Source organism: Erithacus rubecula (assembly GCF_903797595.1).
Source record: "Erithacus rubecula genome assembly, chromosome: 6".
NCBI lineage: Eukaryota > Metazoa > Chordata > Aves > Passeriformes > Muscicapidae > Erithacus > Erithacus rubecula.
This window is the reverse complement of record NC_136688.1, coordinates 34,873,890-34,886,619: the sequence shown is the minus strand read 5'-3', so window position 1 is coordinate 34,886,619 and position 12,730 is coordinate 34,873,890.

Here is a 12,730-nt window from a genome sequence, read left to right as displayed (position 1 = left end):
ACATAGTTTTCACAACTTTATTTTCAAAAATAGAAATAGTGAATGTCTCAAAAAAGAAAAAAAAAACTGGCTCAAGCATAACCTGCCAAAGACGGCAGCACAGAAGTACACAGAAAAGAGCAAAACACTTAACTGAAACTTTATTTGAACTCTAAGTAGGACAATGTCCTTTTATTTGGCAAAAAAAAAAAAAAAAAAAAAAGTGGTTAGCACAGGAACTTCCTATCTCCTCCTCATAATCTGCCAGGTAAATAGTAAGAAACATTTTCTACTGTCTCCAGATTCCTAGAAGAATGTGCATATTCTTTTTGTATGAGGACTTTTCAGCCATAATGTAGAAATGTGACCTTTTTTGCTCCCACTTACGGTTTTTATCCAAGAATTGTTAAAGCCTCCCATCAGTACAAAATGCTCAGTTGCTGCTTTAGAGAGCATTTCACCTGGGATTCAGGCCACTGGGTATTTTTAAGTTCAAATATCTTTTTCATGCAGCCCCATGACCTGGCAGTAGGGCTCTGTCCATGACCTACTGTCACAGTAATATTTGTCATGTTGAATTCTTCAGTCTACTAAGCCTGGATTGAAGGGGATCTCAAGGTGCACAACTGACAGGGCTAAGGAGACTTTCTGGCCTTGTTCCAGGCACTCCTTGGAAGGCAGCAGCCAATGGCTTCCCCTTCTTCCAGAAGCTACCTGAGGTCAAACAAGCCCCTGCACAAGCTAGAACTGTAGAAAAACTACAGATCTTGCAAATGATCATGGAGTCAATGACACTCCTGGTTTACTCTTCCATCCCCAAAGTAATCCTGACAAGTCTCTGTGGCAGGGATAGCAAAGAGGCACAAAGTTGCCTTTGGGGAACTGCAGGATTCCTTCATGCCAAAGTTACCCTTAATAGCACATTTAGAAATGCATTGGAGATACTTCATGTCATTTTAACATGCACTGGGAATCTGTCAGGAAGATGTGGAGATTGCATCTGAAAGGTCAACAGACCTAAACCATTCTCCTTTTTTAATCAGGACTTCCTTGCCTGGAAAGAGGTGACTTAGAAAAAGGATCAAGGTTCATGGCAAATAACATCTGAATACAAGCTTCAGTGCACTGGGCTAAGGTCATCTTTGTACAGGCAGGGATGTACCCTCTATTATCCTCTAGCTGCCCTGCTTTAGGCAGGACATTGCTCCAGACAAGATGTAGACATCCCTTCCAAATTACATGATTCTCCAATTTTTCAAATATACATCAGTATAATAACATTGCTAGCTCATTTGAACTCATGTTTTTACTGGAAGTACTAGAAAATCTATATACCTGCTCAGAACTTGCATTCTAAATCAGAAAGGCTTTGCAAATGCATTGCAAGCTTGGACAAAAGTTTGGAAAGCCTGTCTTGCCCTGTGTATTTTACTTCTCCATCAGAGTAAGACCTGTCTTGTCTGTGCTCTCTATTTGTCTGCACTGGAGAAAACTTGTATAGTAAAGGACCCCTTAGTTTAGTAATTAAGAGAAATCTCAAGTAATCAAGAGAATAGTGATTACAGGTTGCTGATGTTTTTATTTTTGCAATCCATTCATTTGGTGTGGTGTCTGTGCTATGAAAGGAATTGAAACCAAATAATACTGCACTCTGGTCTTAAGTCAATGAATCTGGACAATACAATTTGACATCAAAAGATTCTCAGCAATCAGCCACAAGTGCTGTATCAGTTGTTGCAGGAGACTAGAGCAAGTGTTTCTCTGTTGATTTTTTCATCCAAGGTTCACCCTGTCAGAATCATATCTCAAGCTTTCATTTTCAGAAAAGAACGAAAATGGAACACAGTGCAGATAGGAAGTCACCTAGAAGAACAAAAGGTTTATTTTGTGACTAAGCATGAAAATAGTGGCAATAAATATTTACAACAGACTAGCCCTGCAAAGTTGACAGTTCATGCCAGCTGGAGACTTTGCTTCACAACAGAGTTATGGAATTTCATACTCTACTTTGATTTATTCATGCAAAAATGACTAACATTACCATTGCACCACAGGACTTCATTGTGTTTTACTGCAGATATTTGTATTCATTTAGCTTTGTTCATTATTGTGACAGAGTAATGTATACTTTTGAATATATTAATCACAGCTGTAATGGGACATAAAGGAAGGAGAATATGTTCCTGTAATAATGTATTGGAAGTTTAATTTCAATTTAATATGCTCTAAAATCAGACAGATTATAGATACAAAGCATTTAATTAAACTGATTACTCTGGCTATACCCATTCTATCTCTTTTAACAGCACACAGATGCACATATCATTTGCCAGACTCAGTCCAGTGCCCTGGCCTTAGCAAAGCCCATAATGATGTCCATCTCATGCTTTGGAAGGAGCATCATGAGCTGTCCCACAGGTCTTTGCAATCTACAAACACAAGCTTTTATATTATGCAAGGTTCAGTAAACTCTGCTGCCGCAGACATTGTTCTGGTAAGAGTAAGAAAATTTGTGTTAAGAGGAAGAAAATTTGACAGAAAATAAATTGCATTCCAGCTGATCCTCAGATGTCAGAGTGGCTGGGCATCACTGGGTTTATATTCTGAGTGGTAGTCAATTCAACACTAAGTAACAGAAATGGAGAGCCAGTGTGGCCCTCTAAGTCTGGTCATGCTCAGTAAGAACTACCACAATTATGGATTCACAAATAATGCAATGCACTCCAAGCCTGGTGATGCCCAAAGGACTCTCACAGCCAGACTAGAAGTCCAGTAAAAGTCAATCTCTCTCACATCCAGGTGCAAATTAGTGTAGTTTATTGAGCAACAGAAATGCAGGTTCTTACTGTATTGCTGGTGATATAGTCTCTGCAGAAGCTCACGTGAATACATGAAATATAAATAAAAGAGCCAGTGAGAAATACATTAAATTGCAAGATGACTATATAGTACTGCAAGTTTGACCACAAACACAAGCTTGCCTTCTGAATTTCCTGAAGATGCACTCAATATAGCCAAGTGTTCAGGTCCCAGCCAATGAGCATAGGTATCCCTATGGGAAAGGAGTTAGGTACAGCCCATTAGATGTCCCAGGACACAAAGGTGGGGCCCCCTCTGTCCACCTTCCCCACTGAAGCTGTATTTTTATTGTTTTCTTTGAGGGAGGAGATAATGTAAAGTTGCAATTGATGTCATTTCATGTTTGGGTGGGCTGTTTGTGACTTCAGTCACACATTAAAAGCATGTATAAGTTTTTACCTCATTTTAGCATATTCAGTGCATGAAAAATAACATGTATTTTTGAGTTATTAAAGCAAAATTCAGCACTTGGTCATTCCTTTGATACCATTGCCCTCATTGTTTTAAATAATTAAATTTAAAGTATGACTGCAACACCCCCATGTTGATCCACCCTTTATTTCATGCCTCTTTCAGAGTGGTACACCAAGCTCCTTCAGTGTTCCTGCCCCTAAAGTGTGCAAACAGTTTGTCCCTGGCAAACTACAGCCAACACATGCACTCCTTGCCAAACTTTGTTATTTGGTATTTTCCCAACAGATATCTCCTGTGATTGCCCCAGTGTCCTTTATATAATCTAGATAGCTTTTTTTGCTGTCCTTCAGGCTCCATCCTGAAACTGAGGGGCAGGCAACCCACATTAGGGCCATGCTCCATCTCCATCAGATGTCTTGGCAAAGGGGAGGGATCCAGCATGCCCTGCCTGATCCATCCATGCACAGCAGAAGAGCAGACCTACCTCTCTGTATACCAGGCTTTAGTCCAAAGTCATCTCACCTTTGCAGAGGGCCAGGCATGAACAAAAAAATGCAGCATGAACCATACAGCACTCTAGCCTTGCCATGGCCAGAAGTCTTTGTTAGATAGTGCTGAGATTGGACAAGGGTTAAACTTCCTCTCTGCAGAAAAACTGAGGAACATATTTTCACATTTTACCACTTTAAAAAAGTACACCTACAGCCAAGTTAGCAAGTACAGGATGTCTGCACAGGGTGCTTTAGTGTTTTCTCACTTTCAAGTGGCTCAAGTGTCATGAGCAGCTATGCTAATCAAATTCACCTTCTATCCAGGTATTCTGCTCCATTTCACCACACATAAGGTGACACTCCTTTCATGACAGACATTCCTGATTTCAAGTTACCTGCCTGCCCTGCAGATAGTACAATTCTTGAACTATGGACCATATGACCCTAACTAGTCATCAGGGTCCACACACCAATTTACCAACAACACTGCCTTCCCAAACTTCCTTATTCTCAGAGGATACACATCTGTGAACTGATGGAGCGCTTTACCAAGGACCTGGCAGCATGAGGAGCCAGGAGACGAGTGGGTGGGACACAGCCCTTATCTAAGCCTGCTACATAACCCTGCTGTTTTCCCTTTGCCTGAGATCCCTTCCACAGAAAAAATGCAGCAGTTGCCAATTTTTCCTGCTGTCCCAATGAAAAGCAGGAAAAGCCTTTCTCCTTCCTGGAGCTATTAGATATTTCACAAAGCCATACCTTATTTAACTACAAAGCTGTCAATGCAGAGAAGTGACCAGAATGTATCAAAAATCATGAGCAGATAATCCTTAGGGGGAATGATACTGACTTGTGTGTGCCTCAACAAGTCCATGAGTCGAGCCAAAGCCGGAGGGGGAGGTGCCAGAGAGATTGTCTGCTTAGGGTGGGGAAGGACTGATCAGAACCAGATCACGCCATGTAATCATAACAGAGTTCTGCCAGGTAATTGTTTACCAATCTGAATGGTGTGTTTGCTTTCAGCAGCTACGTAGAAAAACTTGAACGTGCTGCCATGGCAGCTAATCCAGGCTGGCATAGAAAAGGGAAGGAAGGTGGTGTGTACAAGTCACTTGCAGATGCCTGGGAAGGTCTGTATCTCTTGAGAAAGAAATGCCTTCCAACACTGTCTTCATAAACTAACTGGACTCAGGGTGTGCTAAGTTTGCTGATGAAACAAAGTTAGGAGGAGCTGGTGACTTCCTCGAAGGCAGGGGGTCTCTGCAGTGAGATCTAAACAAATCAGAGGGCAGAGCATCACCAACCAAATTAAATTAAACCAATTAAATTGAACAAGGGCAAGTGCTGGATTCTGTACCTAGGATGGGGCCATCTTGGAATACAAACAGACTGGGAAGTGACAGGCTGGAGAGCAGCTCCACAGAAAGGGATCTGGAAGGTTCTGGTCAAGGGCAAGTGGAACCTGAGCCAGCAGTGCCCTGGCAGCCAGGAGGGCCAGCCCTGTCCTGGGGGGCATCAGGCACAGCATCACCAGCCAGGCAAGGGAGGGGATTGTCCTGCTCTGCTCTGAGCTGGGGCAGCCTCACCTTGAATATTGTGTCCAATTTTGGGTGCTACAGTATGAGAAGGATGTTAGATAGAATAGGATAAAAAGGATTTTAGAGAGCATCTAAATGAGAGCTACAAAGATGGTGAAGGGTCTAGAGAGGGAACATACAAGGAGCATCACAGAGGCCATTTGGAAAAATTAAAAAAACATTGCTGCTAAAAATGTAGCATGATTTTTGCACGATTGCAAAAAAAAAGTCTTACCACAAACTTCAGGTCAGACTTGTCTATCTCTTGCTGAGTGCCTGTTGATACCTGTTCAAGCTGGGCTGCTGGGCTTTAGATTATGAATGTCATCTGGATGGTAAAAAGAGTGCATGTCTAATGCTGAGAAAGGACAGATTATTTTGCTTTTCTGTTCTCATTCCTCATAATGGGAATGATTTTCCAGAAAGAACTGGAAAAGGTAATGAAATGTTAGCTTGAAATGAAACAACACTGGGACCTATAGCAGAATGCTGTTCCATCACAACTGGAACCAGAAAGACCTTCAGAATAACTATATTTTGTTTGAAGAAAGCCATGTTAATTTCTTGTCTACATGATAGGCAGAGCTGTAGCAGAGATCCAGATAAAAACAAATTTCTAGTCTCTTCTGGTGTTATATACACAAGGTATCAAAGACACACCACCAATAAAATCATGGTATTATGTGAAAGCAATCCATATAAATCTTTTATATTGTATATATCCTCCCCAGGGTGAGTAAAAAGGATATGTGGTATGTCTGATGTATTGTTGAATTGAATATTCTTTTATATTTATTCACTAGCAGACAGGTAGAGCACACTGAATTTATAAACTTGAATTTTTGTGAGCTCATAATATGTGTGTAAGATATGTCCACTGTAAATATATTTGTAACATGTCTTACAAATATGGCTTTGAAGTTAAGAAAAGTATGGAACAAAACTGCACCTTTTTCAAGTTCATCATTATCCATTTTCACTTTCAGTTTTTTTTTTAAAGGATATGAATAATTTTCTGGGCATTCCAAAAACTGATATGGCTCAGCTGTACAACATTCCAGTTAGTAAGAGTGATGGTTGGGGTGTGGGGGGCTGGTTCTTCAGACACTGCTATAATCAGGTAACATATTTATAACAGTGCAAGTAGTACTTTTTGTAGGCTAGCTCTAAATAGCTGGCAATTGACACAGTAAACTCTTGAAGATGATCTTGAAATTTCCTTGAAGTTGGCTCTATCAGAGAGAAAAAAATTCGACAGAAAGAGAGGGTTCAGAGAGGGGCTAGAGATCAGAAATTGAGTGAAAGATGAGCGATGGTTGGTGCAGGAATCCTCCAGAAAAGTTAAATGCTGGATTCGCTCCTCTGCTTGATTCCTACCTGTTCCCTGAAAAACCCCTGAGTTTTCCCATGTTTTCTATGGCAAAGACAGAAACCCCGTTAGATTCTGCTTGCAGACTCTTAGTAATATTTTTCTGATTTCATTTGCAGTACTTTTGTTGTGATAGAAGGTAGCATGAAAATGAAATGCAACCAATGAGAAATGAAACCAACCCCTTGGATTAGAGCATTGTAGATTCAGGACATTTTCTTTCTTCTAAAGAAAGTGTTTTGTTTTTCAGATGCAACATATGATTCTTTTCTACTGAAATAAACTCTCACAAAGTATTAAAGCACCATTTAACTTAGAGCCACACTATCTGTACAGGATAGTTTTTTCTCTAATACATGCTTAATTTTATCATTATGTTCACTGTTATTGGTTGGGTTTTAATCTTTGGTCAAATTAGAAAGTTTGATACAAAGTGTTTTCAATTTAAATGGATTTCTATAACATTATAAAAAAATTTGCTCTAAATCTTGGTTGTGAAAGTCATAGATATTTCCCTTGGGAAATTTTTAGTATCCTTCCAAATAATGCATCAATAGGATGCTCTTAATAAACACGATAGTTTATTCTCTTCTAGGGATTTCTTTCTAAGCTTGTCATTCAAGATGTTTCCAGAAGAGGAAGAAAGCTTTTAAAGCATCTACTCCCCCAGCACAACATTTATTATGACTAATATGCATCTCATGCTCTGAATGATAAAGAAGCAACTGCACAGTGATTTACTCTTTTCTTCTAAAAATATTTACTGTGTTTTATTTCTAGTCACCTGTCTCTTTTGGTAATACTCAAACTAATGACAGTGGGAACCAACAACCCCCACTGACTTCCACCAGATATTTTTCTAGAGATGATAGAATTATGCATATTTCCAGTTATCTAATTTAATATGCATTTTTACTCCCTTTACTGTATAACCACAACACTTCTTTTATTCATACATTTTATTGTAGTTTTTATTAGATTCCGATGCCCTTTCCAATAAAGTAGAGTGCCACTGTATTTACATTCCAAAATATATGTAAATTTACATGCAGAAGATACATAGAATACATATCCCAGGGACTTCAGAGGATTGTATTCAAATAAACTTTTCTTCATTCCGGGGGAAAAAATATAGCAATAAAATCATTAAAAGGTCCTTCAGGCAGATAAGTGTCTTCTAATTACATTAATATATAAATTTGCATTGTTTTACTCAAATGCAATCTATTTACATAGTATTAAATTCCTCAGTTGAATAAAAGGTCTGTGGAAGACTATGTATCTCTTCAGCCCTATTTTACACATTTACTTTCACAGGAAGGAAATACAAACAAGTGCAGTTTGTTTCTGCCACACTGCAGGCAGGAGAGGTGCCCAGAGCTGGGATCTCTGCTGGGAACGTTTCCCCCTTGCTGCCAAGGGTGGCCAGCCATGGGCTGTGCTCTGCCAGCCCCTCTAGCCTGCTGCTGCAGCTGGGTGAGCTGCCCTCACAGGAATGGCTGCAGATTCTGGCACTCAGACCACGGCAACACCACCACACAGGCTGAGCCAAAGCTCTCCTACTGCTGCCATCCTGGCAGGAGGGATGACTCGGGCACGGGTGGGGAAGATTCCAAGCTCTGAAGCACTGCAACACACACCTGCTGCTCCAGGCACAAGCACCAAGGAGCAGTGGACTTTGGCTCAGCCATAGATGATATCAAAAGTAAAGAACAGTAATATGAAAAGTAAAGAACTGGGACTGCTGACTGCTGTCACACCTTATCTGTATGGTCTGTCCCTCATCTCTTACCTTCAGCCTGCTGCTCAGCTGTAGGGGGAGTTGGGCCAGCTTATTGCTCTAGCAGATGTCTGACTCAACTAAAGCAAGACCTAAGCACAAAACAACTAAAATACTGGCAAAATAGTGCACTGTACTAAGTCACTTTTCAGCCTGGATTTGATGTAAAGGATGGGGTGTAACATATGGGGCAGGGAGACAAAGCAGGGCTGTTGTTTCTAGCATTGGGCTGTAGGTGAGCACCTGGTGTGTAACAGCACTCAGGCTGTTCTCAAAGCACAGCTCTACTAAACATCATCCTCCCAAAAGGAAATCCTCTACATTCAGAATGACCAGAAGTGAAATAGCATGAATTTTTAAAAGCTATCTAGAAAAGGTTGAAAAAAACCAGAAATGTATTTACACAGCAACAAAAGCAAAATCAGAATAATCCAACAGAGGTTTTTACTAAATAAAGAGGATTTAAAGCCAAATTCTCACCCTTGGACCAAGCTGTAGTGGATCTAATAATAATCTGGCAAACAGCATCTTCCAACTATGCTGAAATCTTCACAATCTGAGTGAACCAGTGAATTTGTACAGTGACATATATTTATTTACAGAAACCACATTTTTGCCTCATTCTAATACCTGTGAGCTAATTTTAAAAGGAATGACCAAAAATAGCAATAAATGGCATGTATGAGTGCAACTTGTTTCAACATGGCATCACCAACACACAGCACTCACAGTGCAAGGTGCTCCTATCTTAGGGTCCTTGATACAATCAAGTTTTCAATCCCCAATATACATTTTTGGGTCACATGCATCCCACCATATTACTCAGAATTTTGATGAAACACCTCAGTTTAGCAATATAAGTCTGGACACAGCCCTGGAGAAAAAGTTCAATTTTAAAAACAGACCTGGTAGAAGGTTGTTCTCTAGCTACTTTTTTTTTCTACTTTTTGATTATTCAGAATATTTCTTGTAGAAGCAAAGAGTTGTTACAGAAAGAGCTCATAATAATTCCTCCTTTCAAAAAAGGAGGAAGTGCCTTTCTTCTAGGACTAACAATTTTGGATCATGCAACCTTTTAGTATTTGATATCATCCTTTAGAGCAGTCTTTGTTCTGGAGAAAATATTCCATGAACACTGAATATTTTAAAATGCATCTAAAACAAAATAAAAATAAAAAACTGTAGAAATTTGATACAAGCTCCAGAGCCACAAAAAGACAAACAAAAACATTACTTTAATTCATGTTCACATCCTTTCAGTGGCAGGATAAAGAAACTCTCTTAAACATGTGTGGCTTGCCTTTTATTTCTAAACAAAGAAATCTTTGGATCCTAAAAATTATACCCCTTGAAAGATGTCTTTGTAATTTTTCACCACAGTGACCACTATGATTGTCAACAGCATCAGAGCCTGAGTCACTAACCCAGGAGAGCACTGGCAGAAGGTCCTTGACTCCTCTCCCACAGAAAGTCAGAGATGACCTTCACCCCTGAGCTCCCCCAGAGGTGGCTGCTCTTTGGGACCACCCACAGATTTCCACTGGACAGGGTTTTATCTGCATAAGCACTTCAGGCCCAGGATCTGGATACCACTGTAAGGATACCAGTGCTCCCAGTGAGCACTGACCAGTCATGCATTCACAAGCTCCCAGTGTGTCTTTCTCTGTGATGTCAAGCCAGCAAGTCCAAGATCAATAAAGGTGTTTGTTTGCCATGCAGTTTTCATACTAACATCCTATGAAATATTTACTCTAGTTCCACTAACCAAACACATCTTGAAGAAAAATTGTGCATAGTAAAAACTTTGCTGACATAAAGGATCAATTTATAGACATAGATAAAGTTTTAGTTAGTCACCAAAGCATGTAGCAAGGGTTTATGACTTTGGGGAAGATTTGATCCCAGGATAAATGTATTAATGTGCTTTTGGAAATTACAGTCCCAAACTCTTCAGCTTTATTCTGCAAGGCCAGGAGATGTGACTCATGTGGAAATGAGATTTTCTGTGACAGCCTTGTGTTGTCCTGGTTTGGTTAGGCTGCCAGAGAGTGCACTGCAGGTGTCCATACAGCCACGTGTCACCATTGACACAGTGATGAATGCCAGCTCTTTGGTATTTCCCATCCTCCCTTCTGTCCTCTGTTTGAGCCATGAGCTTTGCATTTTTGTCTTCATGAATACACTAAACATATAAAAGATTGCAAATAGTCTGAGAGCTTTTTAAGGTTCAAATATAATTAGGATTGGGTAAGGAATATTCAATTCATTGGTGAAGACTATATTGTTAAAAGAGTTCCATTTCTAAAAAGAGTGACTATGCTCATATTTGCTATATGTACCATAATTTTAAAATCTATAATGTTTGTGAGTAATTCTTTGATGATTTGAACCACTGAAAAACAGAATGGGGGTGAAGAATTACCATAAACCCAGGTGTAACTTCCCTTGTGACTGAATTTAGGCTCTAGGGACAAATTTCAGAGCCTCCTGAGAGGTGTGACCCTTCATGTTCTGCGAAACCTCCACCACTGAGAAATTCCATGTGTTTTGTAGTGTTAGGTGTGCAGTAGCACAGGAAACAAAAATCACTATGGTTTTACAAAAGGCCTGTATGCCTGCTTCCCAGTAAAACAACAGTACCAGACATGCAAATGCTTTAAAAACTACAATAGTGCACTCCACAGTAAACTGTGTAAGCCTTAAGTACCTGTAAAATCTGTCCCTTCCTGCCCAATAATTTTTAGAAAATCTTTTAGCTACAGAGATGGATTTGATTCTACATTGTAGCTGTCAGACCAGAGCTCATATTCCACCCATATTGAAATAAATTTTCCCCAGTGTTAGTCTTCATACTGACACTTTGATAAACTAGAAGTCCAGCTCTGATGAGAAGTAGTGTGATAGTAATCTCTGGCAAACATTCACAAATGAAAAAGAGAAGCAGGAACACTGGTGCACTGTATTGTTTCCCAGCATTAGACAGAGCTCCTGTTAGAGACAGCTGGGCAGTTCATTGTACTTCTCTCTCCTTTGCACTCTCTCTCCCCTACTCTGGTCTTAAACACACTTTTAATTTTGGGAACCAGAAATGTAATGAGATGCAACCCATAATTCAGCACAGTGTTAAAACAGCAAGTCTGAGGTCAAATGTATACTTCATTCTGTGGCATAAATCAGGAGTATAAAGCTGGGAAATCAGACCCTATAATCACAATGAACCAGAAACATTGAGCATATCAAATCAAATCATATATATTTAAATTATTCTTGTCAGTGATTCACTTGATTTATTTTATTTATCTCTTATAATGGGTCTTCTTGTCAACTCACCTTCACTTCCTAATGATGTAGGATTTTCACTGAACCTACAGAACTGAGGACCAGATCTGAAGTTATTTCTTTGATTGACCACTGGTAATACTAATTATTTAAAAAAAAAAAATCTTTAGCTGTCTTTTCCTCAATATGTGATGCAATTAAGTTTGTTGTTGCTTGTAGCTCTAGCATACTGCTAATTACAGCAGGTGACTGTGGTGACAGACACACACCCAAGCATCTTCTCATCTTACTCTCTAGTGATACACACAGCTGAGGTACTGTCACTGACTGCTTCAAATGTCAAAGAAAAAGCAGGGGACTGTCTGGACAACTGTCTGAAGACTGTGAATTTTGTGTGCTTGTTCCTTTTACTGCACCTTGTAAAAGATGAGAATAAAACCCATGGACAGATGATATAAAAGGTAGTGTTTGTGGGACATAACACTTAAATTAGTCTGAGTTTAGACTAATTCATCTATTTATGTGTTCATTAAATTAATTTCTAAGTGATAGAAGTAACACATCAAAACCATGAGAAGCAGTTGCAGACTAAAACTTCATGAAAACATCTGAACATTGACTCAGAGCTGAATTTCCAGCTCTCTGATGTTTAAAAAATATTTAAATATAACTGATGATGCATGAAGGCACCAGTTTCTGAGCTTTTAACTATCTACATCTGTTGAGCATCTTTAAGTATCCCACTAGGTCCAGATTTCCCAAAGGACCACAACTGAACCATTTCTAACAGAAGAAAAGCCTCCAAAGAAGGTATGTTAGTCCATACATGTGTGCTTTCTTAGATGAAGGAATTCTGGAATTGATGAAAGTCTTTTAGAGTCTTTTAAAGTCTTTAAAGAAAATGCAGGTTAGTTACAATAAATCTAGATCTACAACAGAAAGATTCACCATAGCTGACTTCACTTAGCCCAATACTTTATCT